At 34.0% G+C, this 7,710-nt stretch overlaps 1 long non-coding RNA gene across 1 annotated transcript; it reads right to left on the reverse strand.

Annotated features, from left to right (window-relative positions):
* On the reverse strand, positions 567-1,319 carry LOC110264693. The gene is made up of 3 exons (XR_002350865.1): positions 1,170-1,319; positions 734-807; positions 567-638 (listed from the first exon to the last, which is right to left on the reverse strand). It is a non-coding gene; the product is annotated as an uncharacterized LOC110264693 (long non-coding RNA).

Consider the following 7,710-nt stretch of genomic DNA (forward strand, 5'->3'; position numbering starts at 1 on the left):
AGGATTAAAGACTTAAAAGTAAACAAAATGGGAAAGAGGAGCAATTAGGGTTGGGCAATGAGAAATTTAGATTTGATTGAGAAAATTCATAGAGAAGAACAATGAGTTAATGTATGTACTACATTAACAGTAAGTTATTAAGTTGAACAGAAAAGCTAGTGATCAAGTGAAATCAAAATTGAAAATTGAAAATTGGCCAAAGATAGGGCTAGGGATTTCATTCTGAATCGAAATAGCTAAAGTGTGAAAAGAGGCAGGGGAGAGAACGTACCATATTTGTGTGAGATAAAGTAATGACAATGTTTCAGATATGGTGTATTAAACTATTAATTGATGATCTGAAAAAACAGCACTTCACCACCAAATTTAGAGTATAGTTGCGAAATTGTAAAATAACATATAACCAGAGAAAAACACAATTAGTAAGTACTTAATTGTTGATCAGAGTTTCATAAATACTTCAGATTTACTCACTTATGTACCAGATATGTGCATTGTATAGTATTCAATACTCGTATTTATATTCGTGCAACATAAACCATAAAGAGAGAAGTGTCATTACTTGCCTGTGATAGAGGCATTTCCCTCGAGCTGGTTATATAGAAACTCCACAAAGTCTTTGTAGAATAAAATAACACCTGCAGTAACAGAACAAACCAAAAAGTTAGATGAATATTTTTTAAAAAAAGAAAAAAAAGGGAAAACATAAGCAAACAAACAACGGAAGCCATACCTGGGTTCCCAGGCACAAAGAGAACATGCAGAATTAGAGCAACAGCGTGAATCTCCAATATTTCAGATTTGTAACTAAACAAAATATATATATTATAACACATCACCACATGAATTATAAAATAACTCAATTAATTAAAAAATTATTATCTAACAGATAAGAAATTCACATACCCTTGTAGTAAATTATTGTCTCTTGAAAGGGAAAAAAATTACCTGCCTATACATATAACAAATTATTGTCTCTTGAAAACTTTACAATGACGAGACAGAAAAAAAAGTAAAAAAACAATAAAATTTAGTTTCATCTACTGATTTTTGCCAAGACTAAAGATCTAAGATGAACAGATTGATAATTAAACTATAGGAAACAAAAAGACAATTAGTAAAAGAGAAAAAATCTTAGTGAAAAAAAAAACTTATTTTTTAAAATTTACCTGTGATTTTGTGTATGTATCTTTAGTGATGTTGTAGAATTCCTGCACATTCGAGGGTTGATTTTCTCATAATTCCTGAACATTGAGAAGTGAAAAAGCAATAATTAATTAATTAATCAATTAATTAGAATTATGAAGTTTGATAAGATATGTCATAAAGAATTTATAGATAGGAATTTATCAATGTTAAAAATGGAGAGAAAAAGAATTTCTACTGCACACAACACATCACTAATTGCTTTATTTTCATGAAAGTTCTAAGTATAACAGTTTTGACCACTAACATGAATTCAAAGTATACTGAGAATTGAAGAACTTGTCAAGAAACTCTCTTGAATTTTGCTGAATCTATCAACCTCTTACTCCTCCCTGAAGAAGTGATTTAAGCTAGCAAATACACAATAACAATAAAACATTGCAGTGATTTAATAGGATCATAATTAATTAAACAATAATTTCTCATCAATGAAGAAAAATTATCATTACCAGAATTTCTCATCAACTTCAGCCATAACAAAGCTGAGTAAAGCAAGGAGCCTATCTGTTGTAGTGCATGATATAGGGGGAGAAAAAAGAGTAAAATAGAACATACATCATTGAGTCCAGGAACTCTGAATTCAGGTTATCTTCCTTGACATTGTTGGAGTTAGATTGATGATTCATGTAATTCTCCAAAGTCACTGATATAATCTATTATATAAGCCAACCACCCAAACAAGAAACAAGGCAGGAAGTCATCTGATTAAAGGGGGAAAAAACAAAAGCTGTTGCAGCGAGTCCAAGGTAATCTTGAAATTTAATAGCCAAGTTTTGGTTTGAAGTTTAGAAAATAAATAAATAACAAACTGAATCACAATGTTTAAGACAACATTCCTTTCTCGTATATAACTGTTTGTATCATTGAGCAATAGTCAAGAGTCAAAGTATGGAAAATATACTCACATCATCGAAATCCATGGAAAGATGTGAGTGCTCACCCATGACACACACCTAGCCATGGAAACATAGGGAAGAGAAAAATGTATGAACATGGGATGGTACAAATGACCTTAGGGAACTACCAAATGGTATCCAGGCATGAATAACTGACTCAAATGATTTAAATGTCTCCCTCTTATAACCATAAGTTCACCCCAAATATGTCCTACTCCTCCACAAAGAGTTGTGTTCATAAAAAATAGTTAAGGGGTGCATTTCTTTGTGTGCTACTATATCTTTAATAAATTTTCTTGTGTGTATTTTATTAAGAACAGTCCTAAATATATTGAATTATGGGAATGGAACGAGAATTAAGCAATTTCCAGAAGCAAAGGAAGAACCAAAGTAAGGAGTAGTACCATATAGGATAGAGCTTGTAGTCCCACACAGATACTTTTCAAAGGGATTGCATATCGCTGCACAGTATCCACGGAAACCAATCATACAGTGATGTTAACCCTAAGAAAGGTTTAATAACCAAATACCTGGCATTCTATAAAATCAACAAGAGTGTTGCAGCCTAATATCCTGATTTCATCTATTCGAGACTGTTCTAGAAGAGTCCGAATTATCGCTAATAAACTACTGGCATATAGTGGCCTGCAAAATAGGAGTATCACTTGCATACTATTACATATTCTGATTATTTGAAATAGAATGAAGTGGCAATCCAATAATCAAAATCAAATGAACCAAAGCTTTATAGTACAGCAAAAATTAGTTGTCTGAGACTGGTTTAAAATATTTGGCAAACTAAAAAAAAAGTAAAATCACTCATTAGGAGGGAATTTATCAGAATAATGACAATTAGTTTAATTACTATATATGTGCCACTGAACTTACATCTGCTCCTTACATGACGATAAGAATTTCCTACATATGCACAAGACAAATTTATTTGAAGGATTTAAGTATTGCACACCACATGGCCAGTTGGGAATCTATTCAGGAGATTCTAATTAGGCATTACAAAAGCAATACATTTTTTATGCAAGTTATGTTCAATTAAGTTAATTGCCAAAAAAATTAGACCACTATATGTATATCACTTAGCTTGAATTTAAGAAATTAATACCACTGAGCCTGGAGTTGGAGAATCTGTGTGCAAAATGGAAGAATCTCCTCATTTTTTTCCATCAGAAGAAGAAAACCTTGGCAGGAGCATCAGCAACTCTGAAAGCTTCTGCGGTTGTCCGTACTAACCACAAGCTAGGGAAAACACTGAAAATTCAGCACAGTACATATATGATGATGAAAGTGAAAATAGAAAGAAAAGAAAAAATACACAGTACATACAGTTGTTTCTGAACATGTTTAGGCCTCGAACCTCAAAGCATAGCATTATATGCTAGCGACTCGAAAAAGCATATTCAATAAGCACATACACTTGACCCTCTCAAAGAACATATATACATCCTAAACACATTCCTCAATTTCCCTAATCTGAGAATAGAATTAGCTTCCTAAGATTATGGAGGGGAAAAAAACCCTAACCTGAGACATGATTGCAGTGAGCAGTGAGGATTACAGCAGAGACGGCTCAAGTAGAGTTAAATTTCTGGAAGAGTGGCGGCAGCCTCCAACAGCTCAAAATAGAACCAGAAAGAGCGGCGGCAGCCTCCAACAACTCCGGTGAGCTTCCTCAACGACAATGGTGGCAGGAGCATCGGCGGTGCTAACCGAGGCTTGACGGCGGCAGGAACGGCGGCGGTCGAAGCTCAGCAGAGACCAGGCGCGGCGGCGACTCCACACGCGACGGTGACAGCGACAGCTTCACCTCCTCCGCGCGCGCTCTTTCTTCTCCGTCCGTGGCTATGGTTCACGCTCCCTTCCGTTCGCAGTTCTGTTTCCGACGCGGCTCAAGGACGTTCGGCGGCGACGACCAGATCTCCAGCGATGGCAAGAGGATGCACGACGGTGCCTTCTCCCTCCCAGTCCTGGCTTGCGCTCGTCACTCTCTCCCATGGCTCCCTCCGCGAATGCTCTCTCTCTCTCCACGGTTCGACAACGACGCGACGGCGGCGGTGAGGCCCAGTGCGCCGGCGCGGTCTTCTTCTCCGCTCTCCTCTGCTTTCCCCAGATCTCTCTCTCTCTCTCTCTCTCTCTCTCTCTCTGGTGATGGTGGTGCGGTGATAAACCACTATTTTATGGTTTATAATGTGTTTAATTGTGTGATTTTATCATGATCTTTATCCACTTATTCATATGATTAGCATGTATTTATATTTCCTTCCTAAAATCATTACATGATTGAAAACTTGCTTCCTAGAGACTTTTAATTATGTATTTTAATTATCCTTTATTCCATTCGATGCTGTGATCTGTGTGTTAAGTGTTTCAGGCTTTATAGGGCATGAATGAGTTGGAGATTGGAAAGGAAGCTTGCAAAAATGGAAGGAACACAAGAAATTGAGGAGATGACCAGCGAGAAGTGACGCGGCCACATGGCTCACGCGACCGCGCGAAAGAGAGGAAATCGCAGTGACGCGGCCGCATGGCTCACGCGATCGCGCGGATTGGAATAGCACAAGTGACGCGGAGGCATGGACGACGCACTTGCGTGGCAGGGCAAAATGCCGAATGACGCGGCCGCATGAATGACGTGATCGCGTGACGTGCGCAATCTGCATAATCTGCAGAATTCGCTGGGGGCGATTTTGGGCCCTGTTTTGACCCAGTTTTCGGCCCAGAAAAGTATACTAGAGCCAGAGAACATGCAGAGACCGGGAACAACATTCATTCTACACAATTTTTAGTTTTTAGATCTAGTTTTACTCCTCCTCTAGGTTTTCTCTGTACACATTCATAGTTCTTAGGATTTTATTTCTATTACTTTTTGCATTGGGATATTAAGAAAAGTTATTACCTCATCAAGACTTCGTCATTCTAGTTCGTTTTCTTTACTTGGCTCTTACTCTTCCATGTCCTTTAATTTACTCAATTTTACTATTGAATTATTTTTAGAATTTATTAATACAAGAATTACTTTTATTTTCAATTGATTTCTTTGATTTTTATTTATCATGTCTTTCTTTAATTTCCTTTCCTATGTTATGAATTCTACATTCACAATGAGCGAGTAGTTCCCTAACTTGATGGGGAGTTGATTGAAAGGAACCCTTGAGTTGGAATGCTCAAAAAGAAAAATTGTAATTGAGTTTATTGTTGGATTGCCCTCTAGTCACTGACACCAATCCCTTTTAATTGAGTGGATTGGAACTTGTGAATAGAAGTAGCATTCCAACTTGTTTGACTTTTCCTTACCTAGTAAGGGATAACCAAACAGGACAACCTTCAATTTTCAATTAATCTTGAGAGTACTCCAACAAGAATAGGGCTTCCAGCTAATCTACTCCCAGTCAAGGCTTTTTTTTAAATTACATAAATTCTCTAATTTAATTTCCTGTTATTCAATTCAAACCATTTTGAAAATATCTGATTAATAAAATAGCACACATTTCTGCAACTCGTTGGGAGACGACCTGGGATTCATACTTCCAGTATTTTAATTTTAATTTTTGTGACACCCTTCTAAATTGATAAGCGAATTTCTGGTTGGTTAAGAACTATACTTGCAACGCATATCTTATAACAATTCTTGACTCGCCAATTTTCGCCACGTCATGCGGCGGCAAGACGCAGCACGGTCCCTCCTCCCTTCCCGATCTCCCTTCTCCCTCGGACTCCCCCCTTTCTTCTTTCTTCGTTTCTAATTGTTGGAGTTAGGGTTTCTAATTGAAAATAGGGATTGCAATTTTGTTTTGAACTCTAAGGATTTAAATCACTAAATCAGTAAATAATATATAAATTATAAAGATGTATTTTGTGTTAACTTAAAAGAAGGAAAAAGTATTTTTTGTTAAAATATTTGGAAGAAAGGTCAAAATTTTAGAGGAAAAATTTTAATTTATTTTTGGCCACGTTTATAATGAGAAGTTTATTAAAAATTTAAGAATAACACTTATAAAGTGTAATATATAAATATCACAAATGTTGCTTATTTAATTTACAAAAGCAACACTTTTTATTTATACTTTTAATTAATCAAAAGGAACATTTATAATCTGTTGTTAAAAAAGAGTTGCAACAGTTTTATTTTTATGTAATAAATATTAAATATTGTTTTTAATTCGTTTAGATAACACTTTTTGAGTGTTATTTGTAATATATGTTGCAATAGCTAAGAAATATTGTAATGTCTCTTTGTTAGTTCCTGTTCTTAATAAGATACTGGCGATGATGCTACCTTCTCCTTAATGATGGCACTAGCAGTGATGCTGCTTGGTTGCTTTGATACAATGGTGTCTTGTAGTTTTCTTACTGATTGATGATTGATTCTAACGCTTGATGATTTGGGAATCTAGAAAAATCAAGATTTTAAAATTAGGAGTGAATTAGAAATGGAAAAACTAATGGGATTACATGTAACGGATGTCACATTGGCAAATTCGTTTGACATCTCAATCAATTCTATTAATAAAGTAGACTTTTTTTACGGTTGAATATTTTTATAGCGTTTATTAATATTTGAGAGTATTTTTGTCATTAACAAAAATAGAGATTATTTTTATCAACATTCTGATAATTTGGGGACAAAATTGATAATTTATTCTAAATGATTAATGAGCACTACTCTTTTGAATAGGAATTAATGGCCGGGAATAATATTAGATTTGTTGGAACTTGCCGGTATCTTAACTTCTTTGCTATTAATGGATCATTCATATGTTTATTACAATTTCTTTTCTAATAGATATATATCAATCTCAAACAAAATATACATGAAAAAGGATTCATATAAAATATGATAAATATTTTGAGCAAGTGATCTTCTAGCTATCACCACTTTTTTATTTTTTCATTATCTTTTATCTACTACCAACAACACACATACAATGTTACAAATAAACTAAAAAAAGAAAAGAAAACCAAAACCAAGTAAAGAAAAAACTAAAATAGAAGGTATTAGTTTGGTTGTTTCTTATATTTGAATTTCAGATATTAAAATCTTAGAAGTTTAGATTTTTTTTCGATACAATTAAAAATAAATAAAAGCAAATTATTAAAAACGAATGCATCCTTTTTTATGTTTAAATAAAGTTTAGAGATTTCAGATATTTTTTTGGAATGTATATTAAAAAGTAAATAATAACAAATAATATCTTTGGATTTTGTATATTTAAATTTTAGAAGTTTCAGATATTCTTTTTTTTACGATTTTGAATGTTTTCTTTTTTCAATGATTTTAAAAGTTTTTTTTGTTAAATTTGAATGTTCTATTTTTGAGATTTTAGATACTTTTTATATCAAATTTTGGAGGCACTTTTTAATAATTTTAAATTTCTTTGCTTCAACGTTTTGTTATAAAGTTGATCGGTTTGTTAAAATGTTGGCTCAAATGAATATTAGTTACTTAGACTTTTTTCTTAAATTATATCATCACACTCTTTAGTATCGTCATTAAAAGTGTATAAATGTTGATGGTTATCAGTGGCTAAGAGAAGGGGGTTGAATCTTAGCCCCCTTTTTGCTTGATAATACTTGCTGACTTTTGAAACCAACT

Source organism: Arachis ipaensis, chromosome B07 (assembly GCF_000816755.2).
Source record: "Arachis ipaensis cultivar K30076 chromosome B07, Araip1.1, whole genome shotgun sequence".
In the NCBI taxonomy this organism is placed as follows: domain Eukaryota; kingdom Viridiplantae; phylum Streptophyta; class Magnoliopsida; order Fabales; family Fabaceae; genus Arachis; species Arachis ipaensis.